The sequence below is a fragment of the Odocoileus virginianus genome, chromosome 1, assembly GCF_023699985.2.
Source record: "Odocoileus virginianus isolate 20LAN1187 ecotype Illinois chromosome 1, Ovbor_1.2, whole genome shotgun sequence".
NCBI lineage: Eukaryota > Metazoa > Chordata > Mammalia > Artiodactyla > Cervidae > Odocoileus > Odocoileus virginianus.
The window spans coordinates 14,763,582-14,786,314 of record NC_069674.1 but is presented as its reverse complement, the minus strand read 5'-3'; the positions used below and the strand labels follow the sequence as shown (position 1 = coordinate 14,786,314).

The 22,733-nt window shown below is 43.3% G+C and overlaps 1 protein-coding gene across 2 annotated transcripts in view; it reads right to left on the bottom strand.

Moving 5' to 3' along the window:
* SLC37A3 (solute carrier family 37 member 3) overlaps nucleotides 1-22,733 on the bottom strand; it is a 91,420-nt gene that overhangs the window by 1,978 nt on the left and 66,709 nt on the right. The window contains exons 17-18 of one of the 2 annotated variants that reach the window (XR_011486741.1): nucleotides 3,540-3,603; nucleotides 3,185-3,320 (exon numbers count right to left, since the gene is read on the bottom strand). The gene's annotated coding sequence lies outside the window, so the exon portion shown is untranslated. Of the gene's footprint in view, nucleotides 1-3,184; nucleotides 3,321-3,539; nucleotides 3,604-16,832; nucleotides 18,161-22,733 lie in introns of those variants that run through there. The other variant, XR_011486742.1, reaches the window with a different exon arrangement.

Sequence of the window (22,733 nt, the reverse complement as noted above, 5' to 3'; positions counted from 1 at the left end):
ACTTCATCTTTTACAGTTTGGAGCAAACAAGTCTATCCGAAACTGAAATGTGATTTCAAAAACTAGTGGATTCAAGCCTCTGACAGTTACCATAATTCATAATTTTTTAGACTTCAAAGATTATTTTAGGAATTAGCATCTCTTGTGGTGAAGAAACATTTCATTTTAGCAAATTTTTGTTTCACCTTCTTTAAAAAAAAAATAGACTTTAGATTCAGACTACTATATATGGTAGAATGCATTAGTTTCTAATTCTTCAGCTCTCCCTGCACCCAAGCCCTTTCTCTGTAACTTCAGAGCTCTTCTTACTAGAGGCAGGATATTTTTACCTGCCACACTGATGTCTGGGTTGGCTATGTGTTTCAGCCGAGTTTCAGTGAGAGAAACATGACTGCCGGGTATGAGTGGCGGTAGGGAGGGGCACGGTGGTGAATTTTTTCATGTGCCAGATAATAAATATATTTTAGGCTTTGGGAGCCATATGGTCTTTGTCAGACCTACAAAACTTAGTCATGAAGCAGCCACAGATAATATGTAAATGAACAGGTGCATCTGTGTTCCAATTAAACTTTATTTACAAAAACAGATGGCAGGTTGGATTTGACCCATGACCCGTAGTTTGCCAACTGCTGGGTTAATGTGTAAAGGATTTACAATGTACTCAGACCCTACATTTGGAGAAGTAAAAGTCCAGGAGGGAAGCTGGAAGATCACAGGTAAGTCACCCATCCTTCAATCTGAAACCCAATCGCTTCCAACCACCAAAGGGAACTGCAACGGGAAAGCTCACAGAGACGTCACAGGACGCTGTCGTTCTAAGAGGTGCCCTGGGGTCCTCGGCTCTCCAGCTCTCTTCCTCCTTACCCACATTGCGACGTAGCCGTCCGACAGTTCTATCAAGCCAGCTCCCTCCAGATAACGGGGAACATGCTAAGACCAATGAACTCCATGAGTATGAGCCAACTGTCTCTCTTCATTGGCAGTGAGAAGAGCTTCTGGTCAGAACTGATGCTATGTGGAACACCTTGGTGGTGGAGAAGGCACTCTGAAAGTGCATGGACGGGAGTTTTGACAGAAGTATTGTGGGCAGGAAAGGTACATCTAAAACCCGAGTAAGAGTTCTAGTAAGGAAAAACTCCGCCCCTTCTTTGGTGGAAGTGGCCCAGTGTAACTACTCTGTAACTCTTGACTATTGTGAATAACATAACAGTAAACTTGCGTGTGCCAATACCTTTTTGAGATGTTGTTTTCAATTATTTTGGACATATGCCTGAAAGTGGTACTTCTGGATTGTATGGTAATTCTATTTGCAATTTTTTGAGGCAACTCTATTCTGTTTTCCATGGTTTCTGCACCATTTTACATTCCTACTAACAGTGCACCAGGTTTCCAATTTCTCCACACTCTTATCAACACTTGGTTTGTTTTTTTTTAATTTGATTGGTTGGCTGGTTTGTTTTGATTGTGGCCATCCTAAAGGTTTTGAGGTGAATCTCACTGGGGTTTGATTTTCATTCCCCTAATGATTAATGGTATTGAATATCTTTTCATGTGCTTGTTGGCTATTTGCATGTCTTCTTTGGAGAAATGTCTATTTACCTATTTGTTAATTAGGTTATCTGGGTGTTTTGGTGGTGAGTTGTATGAGTTCTTTATGTATTCTGGATACTAATCCCTTAATATAGTTGGAAAATATTCTCTCTCATTCTGTAGGTTGCCTTTTTCCCTCTGTTGATTGTTTCCTTTGGACTTGAAGTTTTTGTAATTAAGCACTGCATTTTAAGGGAAGACTAAGAAACCATCACAGATCAAAGGGACCCAAAGAGACAGGACAGTGAAATAGTGTTCCCTTTTTTTCCTTCTGGCTACGCTGGGTCCTTGTTGGATTTCCACGTGCTCTCTCTAGTTGTGGTGAGCGGGGGCTACTCTTCATTGTGGTTTGTGGGCTTCTCATCAAAGTGGCTTCTGTTGCAGAGCACAGGCTCTAGGGCACACGGGCTTCAGTGGTCGCAATTCTCGGAGGCAGCTGCTCCACCACACGTGAAATCTTCCAGACCAGGGATCAAACCCATACCCCTTGCGTTGGCAGGCGGACTCCCAGCCACCAAGCCGTTAGGGAAGTCCTGTGCTTTTATTTATTTATTTATTTATTTTGGCTGTGCTGCACCACATGTGGGATTCTAGTTTCCTAAGGATTGAATCGGCGCCCCCTGCACTGGAAGCACGGAGTCTTAACCAGGGGACTGCCAGGGAAATCTTATGCTCTATCTCTATTGGGTTCTAGGACAGGAAGAAGACATTAGTGGAAAAACTGGTAAAATCCTAATTAAAATCTATATTGAGTTAACCTACCATGGTTATATAAGACGTTAACACTAGGGGGATCTGGATGAAGGTACATGAGGACTCTCTGTACTACCTGTAAATGTTCTGTAAATCTAAAATTACCCTCCTCTAAAATATGTGTATATTTAAATAAAACTGTGAGTCATCAAAGAGATATCATGTTGCCAACAAAGGTCTGTATAGTCAAAGCTATGGTTTTTCCAGTAATTGTGTATGGATGTGAGAGTTGGACCATAAAGAAGGCTGAGCGTTGAAGAATTGATGCTTTTGAACTGTGGTGCTGGAGAAGACTCTGGGGAGTCCCTTAGACAATAAGGAGATCAAGCCAGTCAATCCTAAAGGAAATTAACCCTGAATATTCATTGGAAGTGAAATAGAGCAGGACCTTATGGTCCTTCCCCTCATCCCCACTATGTCCTCTGTCTGCCTTTTGTTTGTGGAAAATTTTACTCAAAGAATAAGTGTAATTAGAGAAGTGGGAAATGCAGAAACAAAGGAAAACAGTCAAAGAAGAGTAAATAATAATAATATGGTCATTAAGCATAGTCAAGGACCTTGAGTGTTTTTTCCTCAAGGGCTATAGATAATATTCTGAGCCATATCCTGGGAGCTGTCTTATAGACACCAAATCACGAGGTGGAGAAGTTAACCACACGGTGACCAGACTGTACCCAGAACATGACCTGCCACAATTCTGAGAATTGACCACAAAAAAAATGGGAACAAATGGACCTTGCAATTGAAGGTTAATTGTACCTAAAACAACCAAGATGACGTCGGCCTCACCCCCTGCCAGCTGCTGGCATCTGTAATAAAGCAAACTTCCCTTTCTACCAACCTGGACTATTTATTGGTGTTTGAGTGGCAAGCAGCTGGACTCCACACATCTTTCAGTAACAGAAGGACTGATGCTGAAGCTCCAATACTTTGGCCACTTGATGTGAAGAGCTGACTCATTGGAAAAGACCCTGAGGCTGGGAAAGATGGACATCAAAAGGAGAAAGAATCAGCAGAGGATGAGATGGTTAGATGGCATCACCGACACAACGGACATGAATTTGAGCAAACTCTGGAAGATAGTGAAGAACAGAGGAACCTGGTGTGCTTCAGTCCATGGGATTGCAAAGAGTCGGACATGATTTAGCAACTGAACAACAAGAAATCATATAAAACAAAATGGGATAAGCACTTACCTTTAAAGCTGATGAGAGGATTAAATGGGCTGGTTTCAGTGAAGTATTCACACAGGGCACAAAGCTAAAAGGTCAATAAATGCAGGTTATTGTAATAGCTGTTACTTACCTCCAAATTCTCTTCTACCTCTTGGATTCGGTGAATACCGCTACTTGGTAGCAGGGTACAAACACACTGCTTCCATCGTGGGGAAAATAAAGTTGCTACACAGTTCCACTTGCTGGCGTCCTACTAAACATGACATATGGCAGTTCTGTTTCGCCCACTCCATTTCCTTCTTTTAAGACCACAAAAAAGACTGCCAAACTAATACATGACGTATCTGAGAATGTGAAAAGCTCTTTGAAAAAAATTTTACAAGAGTCTACTCATCCTTTTCATCTTCTCCAGGCATTATCCCTCTCCCCCCCTCTTTTCCTCCCTCCCTCCCTTTCTTTCTTTCTCTTATTTTCAAACACCTTAGAGCTGAAGGGCAATGTCTTCTTTTTGCAAAGAAAAGTTCTCTAAACCTGCAGTTCCCAGTCTTCTGAATGTCACAGATCAAGTTAACTTTTAAAAAAGGAAGGGACTGGGGCGGCAGGGTTGTGAGGGGGATGGGGGATGATTTACAGTTGTCAATTTGTTATTTAACGTGTAAGGATTTTTTGGTTTTAAATCAATATTACTATCACCAACATTTCAGTAAAATGTCATCAAAGAAAAGGGCCATTTAATATCCAAAAAGTAAGAGGAGTGGAATCTCAAAATAAAGTGTCCTTCCAAAAAATCATAGTTGCCAGCTTACTATGTTATGTCAAAAACTTCTGAGTAACAGAATATCCTAAAAAGAGTCAAGCACAAGGAATTTTTTTCATTTATTTATATTAGTTGGAGGCTAATTACTTTATAATATTGTAGTGGTTTTTGCCATACATTGACATGAATCCACCATGGGTGTACATGTGTTCCCCATCCTGAACCCCCCTCCTACCCCCTCCCCATCCCATCCCTCTGGGTCATCCCAGTGCACCAGCCCTGAGCACTTGTCTCATGCATCAAACCTGGACTGGTGATCTGTTTCACACTTGATAAGATACATGTTTCAATGCTATTCTCTCAGATCATCCCACCCTCACCTTCTCCCACAGAATCTAAAAGTCTGTTCTATACATCTGTGTCTCTATTGCTGTCTCGCATATAGGGTTATCTTTACCATCTTTTTAAATTCCATATATACGCATTAGTATACTGTATTGGTGTTTTTCTTTCTGGCTTACTTCATTCTGTATAATGGGCTCCAGTTTCATCCACCTCATTAGAATTGATTCAAATGTATTCTTTTTAATGGCTGAGTAATACTCCATTGTGTATATGTACCATAGCTCTCTTATCCATTCGTCTGCTGATGGGCATCTAGGTTGCTTCCATGTCCTGGCTATTATGAACAGTGCTGTGATGAACACTGGGGTACACTTGTCTCTTTCAGATCTGGTTTCCTCAGTGTGTATGCCCAAGAGTGGGATTGCTGGGTCATATGGCAGTTCTATTTCCAGTTTTTAAAGGAATCTCCACACTGTTCTCCATAGTGGCTGTACTAGTTTGCATTCCCACCAACAGTGTAAGAGGGTTCCCTTTTCTCCACACCCTCTCCAGCATTTATTGCTTGTAGACTTTTGGATAGCAGCCATTCTGACTGGTGTGAAATGGTACCTCGTTGTGGTTTTGATTTGCATTTCTCTAATAATGAGTGATGTTGAGCATCTTTTCATGTGTTTGTTAGCCATCTGTATGTCTTCTTTGGAGAAATGTCTGCTTAGTTCTTTGGCCCATTTTTTGACTGGGTCGTTTATTTTTCTGGAAGTGAGCTGCAGGAGTTGCTTGTATATTTTTGAGATTAATTCTTTATCTGTAAGCATAAGGAAATTTCAACATAAAATGTTATCTTAAGGTATTACAGTGCATTTTCACTTTTAGACTGTGAACAGTGCATACAAGTGAGAGGACAGAATGTGTATACGCTGGGCAGTCTAAAGAGTAATAATAGAATACACAGCTGTGGACCTCCCTGGGAGTCCAGTGGCTAAGACTGCGCTGCCAATGGAGGGAGCATGGGTTCGATCCCTGGTGATAAACCCAACACTAGCAGAAACTACAGGATATTACTAATACTTTGGAAGGCCCTGAGTGGCCCCTCCTTCCTTTCCTGTTCCCAGAGAACACTGCCTCCTTAGTGTCTAGTAGTTATCTCCTGTCTTTTCTTTATATTTTACTACGTACATCTTTATCCCTGAACAAGGCATTGACTAGCTTCACCTGGCTTTACTGCTTCTATGAAAGGAATCATACTGTGTGTGACTTGATTTTTGTCCCTCAAAATCATGTTTGTTTGTTCATTTTTTAATGGTTGCTGCACACGTGCTTTCTCCAGTTGCGGTGCTCAGGCTTCTCACTGCAGTGGTTTCTTTTGTTGTGGAACAAGGGCTCTAGACATGTGCACTCAGTAGTTGCAGCTCTTGAGCTTCGTTGCTCCGTGGCACGTGGAACCTTCCCCGACCAGGGATCAAACCCATGTACCCTGCATTGTCACACAGATTCTTTACCATTGAGCCACCGGGAAGCCGCAGCCCCAATCATGGTTTTTCTTGCTATAAGTTTGGCATTTACGGATCTGTATCCTGCAGAGCTTCACAGAGGAGCTGGGATGTCCAGTGCACTCACATGGCACTCCTAGCTAGCAATCCGGTTTTCACGTGCGTGTGGATGGAGAGGGAGCGAGGCCCCCACTACCCTCCGTGCGCCCTTTGGGGGTAAGCTGGCGGCTTCTATGGTCTAGACAGGCCAAGATCCCTAACGTGAGCTGCAGAGTTTGGAAACTAGCTGGTCACTTTTCTCGAATGGCCCAACTTTAGGCTCTGATCACCACCCAGCAGTCAGAAAAGCCTCCACAAAGGTGCTGAAAGCAAGCAGATATCACAGTCCAGCCAACTATGGGCTGGTCTTGGAAACCACTTTTTGGGTGTTAATAACATTCTAGGTTAACATCTCTGCACACTGACTCCTTCACCGCAGGTCAAGAGGGGCCCGGGACACTTTCCTCTGGATCTCTCTAAGGAAAGATCCTGAAGATGCCAGTCTCTAGCAGTGCAGATTCTCATGTCCTACCCAAGGCCAAAAGAGTAAGAATTTTGTATTTTAATAAGATTCCCAGTTGACTTGTATGTACTTTCAAGTTTGAAAAGCAATGGTCATTGTGTGTGTGTGTGTGTGTGTGTGTGTGTGTTTTAATGAATATTTTTATTGAAGTACAACACATATGAAAAATGGCTAAGTCTGGTAAAAGAATCTGACAAAGAACAGATCTACGTACATGTATAACTGAATCCCTTTGCAGTACACCTGAAACTAACACAAAATTGTAAATCAATTATACTCAATGTAAAATAAAATCTTTTTAAAACTAGGTGAGGGAGATTAAGAGGTATAAATTTTCAACTGCAGTTGGGAGATTGGGACTGACATATATACACGACACATGAACCGTGAACTTCCAGATGTTCAAGCTGGTTTTAGAAAAGGCCGAGGAACCAGAGATCAAATTGCTAACATCTGCTGGATCATTGAAAAAGCAAGAGAGTTCCAGAAAAACATCTATTTCTGCTTTATTGACAATGCCAAAGCCTTTGACTGTGTGTATCACAATAAATTGTGGAAAATTCTGAAAGAGATGGGAATACCAGACCATCTGACCTGCCTCTTGAGAAACCTGTATGCAGGTCAGGAAGCAACAGTTAGAACTGGACATGGAACAACAGACTGGTTCCAAATAGGAAAAGGAGTACGTCAAGGCTGTATATTGTCACCCTGCTTATTTAACTTATATGCAGAGTACATCATGAGAAACGCTGGGCTGGAAGAAGCACAAGCTGGAATCAAGATTGCCGGGAGAAATATCAATAACGTCAGGTATGCAGATGACACCACCCTTATGGCAGAAAGTGAAGAAGAACTAAAAAGCCTCTTGATGAAAGTGAAAGAGGAGAGTGAAAAAGTTGGCTTAAAACTCAACATTCAGAAAACTAAGATCATGGCATCTGGTCCCATCACCTCATGGAAATAGATGGGGAAGCAGTGGAAACAGTGTCAGAGTTCATTTTTTGGGGCTCCAAAATCACTGCAGATGGTGACTGCAGCCATGAAATTAAAAGATGCTTACTCCTTGGAAGGAAAGTTATGACCAATCTAGACAGCATATTAAAAAGCAGAGACACTACTTTGTCAACAAAGGTCCGTCTAGTCAAGGCTATGGTTTTTCCAGTGGTCATGTATGGATGTGAGAGTTGGACTGTGAAGAAAGCTGAGCACCGAAAAATTGATGCTTTTGAACTGTGGTGTTGGAGAAGACTCTTGAGAATCCTGTGGACTGCAAAGAGATCCAACCAGTCCATCCTAAAGGAGATCAGTCCTGGGTGTTCATTGGAAGGACTGATGCTGAAGCTGAAACTCCAGTACTTTGGCCACCTCATGCGAAGAGTTGACTCATTGGAAAAGACCCTGATGCTGGGAGGGATTGGGGACAGGAGGAGAAGGGGACAATAGAGGATGAGATGGCTGGATGGCATCACCGACTTGATGGACATGAGTTTGAGTGGACTCCAGGAGTTGGTGATGGACAGGGAGGCCTGGCATGCTGCAATTCATGGAGTCGCAAAGAGTCAGACATGACTGAGTGACTGAACTGAACTGAACTGAATATATAAAATAAATAAGAAGAACCTGCTATCCAGCACAGGGAACTATACTTAATACTCTGTAATGGCCTATATGAGAAAATAATCTGAAAGAAAGTGGATATATACATAATTTATTCACTTTGCTGTATACCTAAAACTAAAACATTTAAAATCAACTATACTCCAATAAAAATTTTAAAATAATAATAAACTTTCAGTTGCAAAATAAATGAGTCATGGGTATCAAACATACAGGGTGGGAAATATAATCAATAACTATGCAATACATTTGTACAGTGATTGATCATAACTAGATTTATCATGGTGATCATTTTGAAAGGTACAGAAATATTGAATCACTGGGTTGTATAATAGAAACTAACATAGTGTTGGAGGTCAATTATACTTCAAATATAAGTAAACAAATGCATAGGAAAAGATATCAGATTTGTGGTTACCAGTGGCAGGGGGATGAAGGCAGTCAAAAGGTACAAACTTTCAGTTATAAGCTAAGTAAGAATTAGGGACGGAAAGTAACAACATGAAGAATCTAATTAGCACTGCTGTATGTTATATATGAAAGTTGTTAAGAGTGTAAATCCTAAGAGTTCTCATCACCTGGAAAATTTTTTCTATTTCTTTAATTTTGTATTGATATGAGATGATGGATGTTTACTACATTTATGGTGAAACCATTTCATAACATATGTCAGTCAAACTGCTATGCTGTACATAAACATACTTGCTGTATGTCATTATATCTCAAGAAAACTGGAAGGAAAAAAGTACTAAGTCATAGGAGTATCATTTGATGAATTATATATCACAAAGTGAGTCTACAGGTATACCTGGCACCCAGACCCAGAAACACTGCCAAAACTCTAGAAGCCCCCTTTTCACATGTCCTCCATAACCAAACCACCACTCACCAAAGTCATCTTACCAGAATTCCAGTTACTGAAAGCACAGGTTCATAAGGCCCATATTTGTTTTCCATATAAGTGGAATCATCTTTTGTGTCTGGCTTATTTTGCTCAACATTATGCTTTTAAGACTCTAAAACCGTCACTCGGAACCCCAACTTTCCTTTCTGTACTTACTGTGTATTGGTGGCTCTCTAGTTTTCTACATCTCTCATCTCCAGAGACCTGTAATAGTGTGAAACAAACCCTTTATTCAAATAAATACTTATTGAGCATCCAGACGATGCCAGGGATTGTGTCAGGGGATGAACCCTAAAGTGTGCTGCCAAACTGAGACTTCTGTTTCCATGAGGCATCTTGACTAAAGAATGTTGGGGGGCGGGTGCAGTGGAAGATTCACACTGGTATGTTACTGCAAATTTTGAAAGGAATGTATTACCTGCCTTAAAAAACACCCCAAGTTGCAGCTTAGCACACAGCTATCAACTAGCAGTAGGGCTTCTCACTTAGGTCTTTTGAATGGATCATAAAGTCTAGGTCCCATACATTTTTGGTTCAGTTACTTCTTGTCTTCAAATGTGATTTGGCTAAATATTGGGATTCTTCCAGCCAAAACTTCAAAAAAACTCTCGGCACTTGTTGTTTGGGACCTTCAGGAATATATTATGTGCAGACACGCACCCCTGGTTTCCCTGTGGACATCTGTGGTACTTCAATCCTCTTGTCTAGTTAGTTTACCACAAGCATTGCTATGAGACCAATGGTCAACCACCTTCTGTTTGAGTGTTAACTTTCTCATCTACAAAAAGACGGAAGTATACTACATTAGAGACGCTTAACCTGAAATCTGTGGATTTGCAAGGGAATACACTAACCCCTAACCTCATGCGAAGAGTTGACTCATTGGAAAAGACCCTGATGCTGGGAGGGATTGGGGGCAGGAGGAGGAGGGGACGACAAGAGGAAGAGATGGCTGGATGGCATCACTGACTCAATGGACATGAGTTTGAGTGAACTCCAGGAGTTGGTGATGGACAGGGAGGCCTGGCGTGCTGCGATTCATGGGGTTGGAAAGAGTCAGACACGACTGAGTAACTGAACTGAACTGAACTAAACTGACACTAACCCCTGGGCTTCCCTTGTGGCTCAGCTGGTAAAGAATCTTCCTGAAATGCAGGAGACCCTGGTTTGATTCCTGGGTTGGGAAGATTCCCCTGGAGAAGGGATAGGCTACCCACTCCAATATTCTTGGGTTTCCCTGGTGGCTCAGACGATAAAGAATCTGTCTGCAATGCAGGAGACCTGGGTTGGGAAGATCCCTTGGAGGAGGGCATGGCAACCCATGCCAGTATTCTTGCCTAGAGAATCCCCATGGACAGAGAAGCTTGGCGGGCTACAGTCTGCAGGGTCGCAAAGAGTCAGACACAACTGAGCAACTAGTAACACAGCCAGCACATACTAACCCCTGAAAATGACATGGAAGATTGTGAATGTGTGTAGTTTTGGTGGAATAGAGTCCCGACTATAACAATACCCGCCCCCTCCCCCAAAAATTAAACACCATCATGATAGGTGGTCTCCAAGAACCGTTTTAGCACTCGATATTTTGCAATCATGTGGCTCCTTGTGTCAACAGAAGGGCTTGATTTTCGCTTAGTGTCTGGCTCCAGCTGAATCTTAAAAAAAAATATGGCCTTGCTTTTTAGCTTCCGTAGATTTTTCTGCCTCAACAGAAAGGATACTATAAAACTGCAGGGCCACAGAGTAGCATCTCTCTCTGATCTCTGTAGGTGAGATAACATCAAGGGTCCATTCCTTTAAAATAGCCTGGCCCTGAATCGAGTCCCGTTTTTAATATGACCTCAATCGGGGTCCTACTGTATGTAGCTGGCTTGTTTCCTAAACGCTGTATCTATTGTAACCCTCAGAACTCACTGGTGGGTCTGGCTGTCACAACCAAATTGATGTGAACACACCAAGATACTCTGATCAGTTCAACAATCCGTTATCTCTACCCAGAGAAAGGGCCCGCAGCAGTCCTGCATGGAGAAGGGCACCCTGGTTTGCCTGCCCAGGCCGGGGCTGGCCTGTCACCTGAGCAAGGGGCTGAAATAGAACCTGTCCTAGCTCTCCAAGGCTCGAGCTCGTCATCCACACACAGTGAGATTAGGTTTCGCGTTCCTCCTGTGTGACTGTTTCCCCTGGCAGCGCCTCAGCAACAGTTTGAGTCCAAAGTTTTCATTACAAACCACCTCAGTCAGTACGCATGTTCGCTCTACTACATTCAACTCTTTGCAGCCCCGCGGATGGCAGCCCACCAGGCTCCTCTGTCCATGGGATTTCCCAGGCAAGAATATTGTGTGGGTTGCCACTTCCTCCTCCAGGGTCAGTCAGTATGAGGAAACATCTTATATTCCTTCCATGGAGCAAGACACATGGACTTGTAAACAGAGTTCTTAATCATTATATTGGTTTCACTGTAGACCAAAGAGTGATCTCAGAGCTCATCCTCTTCCTACAAACATCCTTATCTAAGAGAGAAGTAGAGCCACATTTTCAATCCTTGCTCCTCCAAGTGTGGACCACGGACCAGTAGCATCAGCCTCACCCAGGGGCTTGTTGCTGTTCAGTTGCTAGGTCGTGTCTGACTCTTTGCGAGCCCTTGCACTGCAGCTCACCAGATTCCTCTGTCCAATTTCCCAGGCAAGAACACTGGAGTGGGTTGCCATTTCCTCCTCCAGGAGATCTTCTGGGACCGGGTATCAAACCCGAGTCTCTTGCATCGGCAGGCGGATCCTTAACCACTGAGCCACCAGGGGAGGGGGCTTGTTAGAAATGCAAACTTCCTGGCCCCACCCCAGATCTACTGGACCAGAATCCGCATTTTAACCAGCTCTCCAGATGATTCTTAATCAGAGGCATTTTAAAATCTGAGAAGCACTCTCAAGAATTTACCAATGTCTTGCTAATATTATGTCTGTAACCTTCCAGCAAATAATGAAAGAGCAGTAAATGTGAGCTTTCTTCCATTTCCCTTTTAAAACCCAGAGGACCACCAGGGATGCTTTGAGGAAGAAAGGAGAGTAGGAACAAGCCCAGAAGAGGAGAAACTTAGAGAGAGAAGAAGGAAAAAGAGGAAAAGCCAAGAGAGAAGGGGGTGATGGGCAGAGCGAGGGCCCAGGGTCTCTGCACTCCCACCACGGGGGCTCCCCGCCTGAGGTCTGCGATCCCGCCTTCATGGCCTCTCTCGCCACGTGCTGCCTCTGTGTTCACCTATTTAATAGTTTCAAAAATAGGCTCACTTTCAAACTCTGAGTCCTTTTGAGAAGAAAGTTCCTATCTTGGGGTTTATGTGTTTGTTATGTTTTATTTTCTTAGGCTCCAAAGTCACTGCAGATGGTGACTGCAGCCATGAAATTAAGACACTTGCTCCTTGGAAGAAAAGCTATGACCAATCTAGACAGCATATTAAAAAGCAAAGACATTACTTAGCCAGCAAAGGTCCATCTAGTCCAAGCTATGGTTTTTCCAGTAGTCATGTGTAAAGATGTAAGAGTTGGACTATAAAGAAAGCTGAGCACCAAAGAATTGATGCTTTTGAACTGTGGTGTTGGAGAAGACTCTTGAGAGTCCCTTGGACTGCAAGCAGATCCAACAGTCCATCCTAAAGGAAATGAGACCTGAATATTCATTGGAAGGACTGATGCTGAAGCTGAAACTCCAATACTCTGGCCACCTGATGCGAAGAACTGACTCATCTGAAAAGACCCTGATGCTGGGAAAGATTTAAGGCAGGAGGAGAAGGGAACAACAGCAGATGAGATGGTTGGATGGCATTACCAACTCGATGGACATGAGTTTGAGCAAGTTCTGGGTGTTGGTGATGGACAGGGAAGCCTGGAATGCGGCAGTCCATGGGGTTGCAGAGAGTTGGACATGACTGAGTGACTGAGATGAACTGAACTGTTTTTTTCTAATACCCATGAAAAGAGATTCATGGCTATTAACATTTTGTTAGATATTTGTAAGCCTTCCAGGTGATCCCTGGTGATGATCCGTAGCCACGCCTGGAACCCCTGCCCCAGGGGAATGGTCGTCCCAGTGGTACAGGAGGCCCCTCAGAGCCCCCACAAAGTGTACAGAGGTAGGTCCTATGTTCCCATGTTTTTAAACTGCACTGCAGGGCACGAGGTGTTATTCAGGCTAAAAGCAGCAGATTAAACTCTTGCAGGGCCGCTCATCTGGAACCTGCAAAATCAGTGGTCCCCAACCTTTCTGGCACCAGGGACTGGTTTCCTAGAAGACAGTTTTTTCACCAACGGGCAGGGGAAGGGGGAGGAGAGGGAAAGGTTGGGGTGGGGGGACAGGGAATGGTGTCAGGATGGTTCAAGTGCATTATATCTATTATGCCCTGCTGATCTGACAGGAGGCAGAGCTCAGGTGTTAATACGAGTGATGGAGAGTGACTGTAAATACAGATGAAGGTGTGCTCACTTGCCCACTGCTCACCTCCTACTGTGTGGCCCATTTCCTGGGCCTGGGGACTGCGGACCCCTGAGCTAGATTCTTAAGGATACTGGCAAGAACTTGGGATAAAGTCCACAGACTAACAAGCAAATGCTGACTCAGTACTCCAGGTAACCCAAGGTACATTAGGTTTACTAAACCCCCACAACTAGGCTCAGGGCAAAGCTCTGAAATAGCACGCAGCCCTTGTCGGGCTGTGGCCTGGCCTGAAGAAGGCTGGGGGTTTCTGGTCACCTATAAGGTATCACCACCCCTTTCCTTCAATCTGTCTTCACAGAGTTTTCAGCAATTGATAGAACACGTTCTTCTCTGTCTTTCGAGAAAAGGGAGATGAGCAAAACAAATCAAAGAAATTACAACGTGAACACAATGAGCTGCTACTTGTTAAAAGAAACAGAAATCAAAGCTAACAACAGAAAACAATAAATAACCACGAGGTCAGAAACACACACTGGGAAAGAAGGTGGCAATTATTTTCATGTGCGAGTTAGCGGTGGTTCTTAGGAATTTAACAGGTACACATACGTCGTAGACGACAGTGTCTTTTCCACCTCCACTGAGAACAAGACATAAAAGGAATAGACTCAAATCATAGCCAGAGCACAAAGCAACGTTGACATGTTGGGGCTATTAGACTCTGATCCAAACTAACAAAGGAAATAATGGGCTCACCACAGAAGGCCTTTTTTAACAGATAGTTTAAAAAAAAAAAAAAAATCCCCTTGGTTCTATTGTGGATTACATGAGCTTCTGACAGGATGTCAGGGGTAAGTCTATGGATCCTTTCAATCCAGTTATAAAAAGCTCCTAGGACCTTAGTCCCAGGCCCTTGTAGTGGTGCAATTAATTCTATCTCATTAAATATTGCTTGTGATAAGTGAACCATCAACGGGCTCTGAGCCTTTCTGTTATTCATGTCTGTGCTTTCAAGAAAAGGGATCTTCTTACAGAGGCTGTTGTAAACAGACTTTCTACGAATTGTATATAGTATATTAATTGCACTGGAAGAGGAGGGAGAAATGGGGTTTACTGTAAAACAGAATCTTTTGTAAATTCGAATTTTAAAGAGCAAGATAGAAGAGCCCACCCAAGGTAAGAGAATGAATTAGTCTCAGACACATGACAGAAATTCAGGGCAGCTGACAGGTACCCGAGGCACGAAGACTGGAGAGCAGAGCGCCTCACCCTGAGGACCCAGGCAGTACATGGATGCTCTGAAAACACCACTGTCCACCTTGTTTGGATGCTGTGTATCACACTTGTACACAGGGATTGGGGCCCCAACGATACCTCTAAGCTCCAGACCAGAGCCCAAGTCCACTCTGGCCATCATCTCCCTGCATCTGGGTCAGGCCAGCCTCCCCCCTTCCTCTCCTCTGAAGAGCATCAACTCCTTCCCACTCAGGCCTTTCCTGATCCCCCTGTGAGATGAAAACAGACAGGTTGAAAATCAGTCATATCAAGCAGACCCGAAATCCAAGTCAAAGATGGCTGTGGAGACCATGAAGGAGCCCCAGGCCCAGCCCTCTCCCCTCCTACCTCTATTCCTTCCAACGTCCTCTGCAAAGTCACCAACAGCCAGAGGGCCACACAGTCTTGAGCACAGAGGAGCCTGCCTGCCTCCAGGAAACTCTTCAAGTGAGTATCTGGAACTACACAGCAATTACCAGATATCTTAGCTACTAGAATAAAGTTATGTATATTTTACGAACCATGCATTGGCAGGCAAATTCTTTTACCACCAGGCTTCCCACATGGCTTGGTGGTAAAGAATCCGCCTGCCAATGAAGGAGCCACAGGTTCAATCCCTGGGCCAGGAAGATCCCCTGGAGAAGGATATGGCAACCCACTCCAGTATTCTTGTCTGGGAAATCCCATGGACAGAGGGGCCTGGCGGGCTACAGTCCACGGGGTCGCAAAAGAGTCAGACATGACTTGGTGACTGAACAACAACAAGAAGAACCACCTAACATGGAGGTCTGATGTTACTGCTTTTGCTCAAAGGCCAGAGTAAGACTGCAGAGCAAACAACAGCACAATGTAATCCTCAGTTAAAAAGTTGGAGGGAATAGCATTTCAGAGGAAGTTTCAAAGGAGGAATGATTTCTGGGTCAATTTAACTGGAGAGTCTAAAATAACTGCAGCAGCCAGCTCACAAGATAAACTCTAAACGTACCGTGCCTGTCTGTGTCAGAGAGGAGGAAACTGACTTCTGAGCTTTATCTCAAGTGAATGATGGTCAGAATTATCCCCAAGAACCTTCTGGTGAAAGGATGGACTGGAAGCGTCCAGATGCGTCACTCATCAGTCAAGGCTGCCAAGTGGGAAACGGGTCCCAGAAAAGGCTTGTCTGGGTTTGGGAGAGATAAAGCTGGCAGGGGGAGGGGTGCGTTTTGCTCAGGTCTAGTCATCGCCAGCATGGTGTCCACTGTGGCCCGCCTGAGGGAGGGACCGCTGACGACCCAGCAGTAGGACGTGCGCTGCTGGGAACTGTCTTCTTCCTTCTGCGTGGTCTGCCCTGCGCCCTTGCAGGGGTTCATCTGTCTCCCCAACTGCCCCCAAAGGCACGCTGGAGTCCTAACCCCTGCTCCCTGAGAATGTGGCCTTTCAGGAAATAGGGCCTTTGCAGAGATGATCAAGTTATGATGAGGTCACACTCCTTTAGGGGTGTGTCCCAGGGAGTTGGGAAAATAGAGCTGGAGACAGACACACAGAGGGAAGACCACTCGAAGAGAGGCGGGGAGACGGCCACGTGCTCACAGAGGCAGAGGTGGGAGGGGTGCAATCTGGCAGCCCGGAACCCCAAGGATTGCCAGCTAGAGGCAGCAAGGAAGGATCCTCCCCCGGCGGCTCAGAGAGAGGCTGCTGACACCTCGAGTTCAGACTTGTAAGCTTTCAGAATTTCGGGGGAATAAATTTCTGTTGTTTTAAGCCCCTGGGTTTGCAGAACGCTGTATAGCAGCCCTGGGAAACTAACACATCCCCAACTGCCCTGGCCTTTCATCCCTCCTCGTCCACGTGGGTACACGAGCCTGGAGAGAACCCGGTGGAGTCCACAGTCACAGCTCTCCACAGGGAGCACCCCAGACAAAGACAGTATGACGTCTCAGCTTTTTTTTTTAAATTTATTATGGGGAAAAAAAATTCACATTCACAAAAATAGAGCAGTATAATAAACTCCATGTGCCCATCCTCCAGCATCAACAACGATCCACATTCTGTCCATTTGATTTCATCCAACCCCCACCCAAGTGTATTTTGCATGGAAGGATGCCTGGAGCATTTAAAAGCTAACTCAACACATCATTCCAGGTCATCTGTAAATGCTTTAGTCTAAATGACTTTAGACACTTTTTTGTTGGTCATCTTTGAGTATTGTGTACTTTATTAGTTATGTAAAAGGAATGAATAGCACTTTATGTCTGGGGCCTCTGTTTCTTCTCTGGTTTTTATAGTTCAGTAGTTTCCAATATATTCACAGAGTTGTGCAACCATCACTATGACCCAGTTTTAGAACATTTTCATCACCCCCAAAAATAAACCCTGTACTAATAAGTAGTGGCTCCTCACTGCCCCTGCCCTCCAGTTCCAGACAACTACTAAGCTACTTTCTATTTCTATAGATTTACCTAATGTAAACATTTCATATTAACATAAATGGAATCATAGTGCAGTGTGTAATCTCTTGTGTCTGACTTATTTCACTTGGCATAATGTTTACAAGATGCATCTATGTTACAGATCAATACTATGTTACTTATCAATACTTCATTCCTTTTTCTGGCTGAATAATATTCCATTGCGTGGATATGCTGCATTTTGTTTATCCACTCATTAGTTGTTAGAAATTTGAGTTGCTTCCAATTTGGGGCTATTATGAGCAACAATGCAATGAACACTTGTGTACAAGTTTTAATGTGGATGTATGTTTTCATGTCTCTTGCTGGTTGACCTAAGAGTAAAATTGCTGGACCCCATGGTAATGCCATTTTAATATTTCAAGGAACCACCTGTTTTTCAAAGTGGCTACACCATTTACAAACCTACCAGTAATGGATGACAATTCTAGTTTCTCCGTAAATTCTCCAAAACTTGTTATTATAATTTTTTTAAATTATTATAGCCATCCTAGTGAGTATGAAGTGGTAGGTATCTTGTAGTTTTGATTTATGTTTCTTCAATAACTGATGTTAAACTTTTTCAGGTTCTTGGTATAACTTCTTTGAAGAAATACCTCTTCAGATTCTTTGCCTATTTTTTAATTGGGTTGGTTGTCCTTTTACTGTTGAGTTGTCAGAGCTCTTTATGTCCGGATGCAATTTCCTTCTCAGATTTACGATTTGCAAATATCTTCTCCCATTCTGTGAGCTTTTTCATTTTCTCACTGGTGTCCTTTGAAACACAAAGTTTTCAACTTCATGAAGTCCAATGTATTTTTTTCTTTTGTCACTTCCGCTTTATCTAAAAAAAAACATTGCCTTACTCAAAGATTTATTCCTATATTTTCTACTAAGGGTTTTACGGTTTTAGCTCTTACATTTAGATGATGTCTATTTTTAACTGAGATTTAGTTGATTTACAATACTATATTAGTTTCAGGTATACAGCAAAGTGATTCAGTTATATATATTTTTTTATTTCAGATTATCTTCCACTATAGGGTATTACAAGATATTAAATATAGTTGTGTGTGTGTACATGCTAAGTCACTTCTATTGTGTCCAACCTTTGCAACCCTTTGGACTGTAGCCCACCAGGCTCCTCTGTCTATGGGATTCTCCAGGCAAGAATACTGGAGAGAGTTGCCATGCCCTCCTCCAAGGGATCTTCCCTGTGCTATACAGTAAATCCTTGTTGCTTTTTTTTTTTTTTTACATATAGTAGTTTATATCTGTTAATCTTATATTCATAATTTATCCCTTTCCCCTTTCAGTTCAGTTCAGTCATGTCCAACTCTTTGCAACCCCATCAACTACAGCACGCCAGGCTTCCCTGTCCTTCACCAACTCTTGGAGCTTGCTCAAACTCATGTCCATCGAGTCAGTGATACCATCCAACCATCTCATCCTCTGCCATCCCCTTCTCCTCCTGCCTTCAATCTCTCCAGCATCAGGGTCTTTCCCAATGAGTCAGTTCTTGGCATCGGGTGGCCAAAGTATTGGAGCTTTGGCATCAGTCCTTCCAATGAATATACAGGACCCAATTCCTTTAGGATTGACTGGTTTGATCTCCTTGAAGTCCAAGGGACTCTCAAGGGTCTTCTCCAATACCACAGTTCAAAAGCATCCCCTTTCCCCTTTGGTAACCATAAATTTGTTTTCTATCTCTGTGACTCTACTTCTGTTTTGTAAATAAGTTCATCTGTATCATCTTTTAAGATTTCACATATATGTGATGTCATATGACATTTGTCTTTGTCTGTCTGACTTACTTTACTCAGTAAGAATCTCTAGATCCATCCACGTTGCTGCAAATGGCATTATTCCACTCATTTTCATGACTGAGTAGTACTCCGCTGTTCATACATCCCACATCTTCTTAAACCAATTGCCTGTTCATGGGCACTTGGGCTGTTTCCATGTCTCGGCTGCTGTGAATACTGTTATTATAAACACTGGGGTACATGTATCTTTTCAAATTAAGAGTTTTCATCTTTTCTGAATAAGTGCCCAGTAGTGGGACTGCTGGATCATAGGGTAGCTCTACTTTTAGTTTTTTAAGGAAACTCCATACTGTTTTCCATAGTGGTTACATCACCAATAGTTATTTTTTACATTATGATGTGAGGTAGGGGTTCAAATGTATTTTCTTACATGTGGATACAGACATTATACTTTTCACATTTTTATTACTCACTTATTTACTCTGGCTGTGCTGGGTCTTTGGCACTGCGTGCAGGCTTTCTCTGGCTGCAGCGAGCGGGGGCTGCTCTCTAGCTGCGGCGCGTGGGCTTCTCACTGAGCTGGTTCCTCTCATTGTGGAGCATGGGCTCTAGGTGCACAGGCTCAGCAGTTGCAGCACTTGGGCTTATTTGCTCTGGGGTACGTGGGGTCTTCCCGGACCAGGGATGGAACTCATTGGTGTCAGGATTCTCAACCACTGGATCACCAGGGAAGTCCCTAGACCTTACACTTTAGTTCTATTTCTTAATAACATGTTCTGTATTATACCTCAGTTTCGGTTTCCCATAAATCATCTTTTAGATGATTTTCATCCAACTACAGCCTAGAGTGATAAAAAAGAAAATTCTAGGGAAGAAATATTTTACATGAGGAAGTGGTTAGCCCTTCCCGCATTGCCTGTAATCTATAATTCATTTCCCCAATTTTAGGCTTTTCCCCTTTTCTTATAACATGCGACAATGCAGTCTTGCGTGACTCAGTCAGTCATAATCATAATATTAGGTCTGCCCTAAACCTAAGTCATTCAACTTAAATTTTAATATAAGACTTTGGGTATAAACAATGTGCCAGGCAGCTTTGGCAAATCAGAGATAAAAAGACAGGTATTCTGCTATCAGACAGTTACAGCCTAGATGGGGAGAGGAATGGCATGTACACAAATAATAATATGGGGTGAGTGCCAACACAGGAGGGAAACAGCACCCATAAGGGAGGGTGGGGAAGCCACAATGAAGGGAGGGGAGCAGGACTGGGCCCAGATAGGGAGTGCCAACCTCTAACACCAGCTGGGTAAGGACCTTGCTGAGCTGGAGACCAGACATCCCATCCACAGGGGGATGTTCCCCATAGTGATGGGGATGTTCCCCACTCATTCCCAGCAGATGGGGATGGGGATGTTCCCCACTCATTCCCAGCAGATCATATCTCTACAGAGACACGAATCCAGGACTTCCTGGAGGCCCAGTGGTTAAGACTCTACCCTTCCAGTGCAGAGGGATGGGTTTAATCCCTGGTCAGGGGACTAGGACCCCACATGCTGGGCAGCCAAAAAAAAAATTTAAAAACAAAACATACCAAACAGAGACATGGACCCAGGACAGCCAGACTTCAGACTTTCTCATTTTTTTCAAGAGAAGTTGAGGGGGGAAAAAATCCGATTTTATGTGTAATCCTTCATTTTTTAAAGTTGTTAAGAAAGTTGAATTTTAAAAGCTCTATGGTGGGTTTCTCAAAAAGTTAAACATAGAATTACCATATAACTCAGCAGTTTCATCCCTAAGTATATACTCAGAAAAAGTGAAAACAGAGAGTCAGATGGATACTTTTATGCCAGTGTTCACGGCAGCATTCTTCACCATAGCTAAAACGTGAAAATGTCCATCGACAGACAAATAAAATCTGGTACAGCCACACCGTGGCATATTATTCAGCCATGAAAAGGAGCAAAGTGTTGATACTATAACACAGATAAACCTTGAAAATGTTATACTAAGTGACACAAAGGTGCAAATATTGTGATTCCACTGATGTGACATATCTAGAAGACACAAATCCACAGACGGAAAGTAGGTAAGAGGTTACCAGGGGTTGGAGGGTTATTGCTTAATGGTTATAGAGTTTCTGTTCGGGGTGATGAAAAACACTTTTGAAATAGACAGTGGTGATGCTTGCACAACACCTTGAATGTAACTGATGCCAGTGAACCATGCACTTAAAAATGGCTACAATGGAAACTTTTATATTTTATGTGTTTTAACACACACAACAACAACTCTAGAATGGCCAAACAAAACATGTGCAATATTACTATGTCAGCTGTGAGCACCAATTTGGGATCTCAGACTCAGTGATTAACACTGGACAGCTCATGTGCACCAAGCAAAGACTCAGCAGTAAGGCAAACATCTCACTGATGCTGGAGTAGGGGCAGAGGAGATAGACAAAATTAAAGATACATATGTCTATATAGTCAAAGCTATGGTTTTTTCCAGTAGTCATGCACGGATGTGAGAGTCAGACCACAAAGAAGGCTAAGCGCTGAAGAACAGATGCTTTCAAACTGTGGTGTTAGAGAAGACTCTTGAGAGTCCCTTGGACTGCAAGGAGATCAAATCAGTGAATCCTAAAAGATATCAACCCTGAGTATTCATTGGACGGATTGATGCTGAAGCTCCAATATTTTGGCCACCTGAGGCAAAGAGAAGAATTATTGGAAAAGACCTTGAAGAAAGACTGAGGGCAGGAGGAGAAGGGGTGACAGAGGATAAGATGGTTGGATGGCATTGTTGACTCAATGGACATCAGTTTGAGTAAACTCTGGGAGATAATGAAGGGCAGGGAAGCCTGGCGTGCTGCAGTCCATGGTGTCGCAAAGAGTTGGACAGAACTGAGCAACTGAAAAACAATTCCTTATCCTTCAGGAGATTAAAGGCTAGAACTAGACCTAATTGTAGTAATACAGCAATGCTCTCAGGAAGTTATAAAAATATGCTTCAGGAAATTCACAGGGGAGATCACACCTGGTCGTGGGATCTCCAAAGGATTCATGAAGGTGATTGGACTGCAGCTGAGCTTTGCAAGATGGGTAAGCAGGTGGGGCTGCTCCAAAAGTAGCAGCTGGAGTCAAGGTTTAGAGGAAGAACAGCAGATGGCATATTTTAGTATCGACTCCAGTTTGGCTGGAGAAGACTCCAAGTGTAGAGAGGGAGCTGGAGAGGCAGGAGGGGGGACTAGCACCAGGATGCCATGAATACCAAATCAAGAATTTTCCATTTAATTCTGAGCAGAAGAATGAAGTTCTCAAAGCTATCCCTGAGACTGATTAGCCAGGCATCCGTGTATAAGATATATGGAAAAGAGGAGACCAGGGCCCCTAAACAGTCAGGTGAGAGATAAGAAAGGGCTGGGCCTGACTAGTGGCCATGGTATGCAAAGGAAGGGGTGAGTAGGGACAGGAGGTGGCTCCTTGGATGGATAATAGCTAGAAGCTGATGGCTGCAAGGGGGAGAGGGTGGTTTGTCTCATCTCTATGTGAAAGAGGCTTCCTGAAAAGAAAGCAGTGTGGCAGAAATCAAACATAAGGCAGGAGTCTAGTCCCAGCTGTGCTAACCAAGCCTGTGCCCTTTGGAACA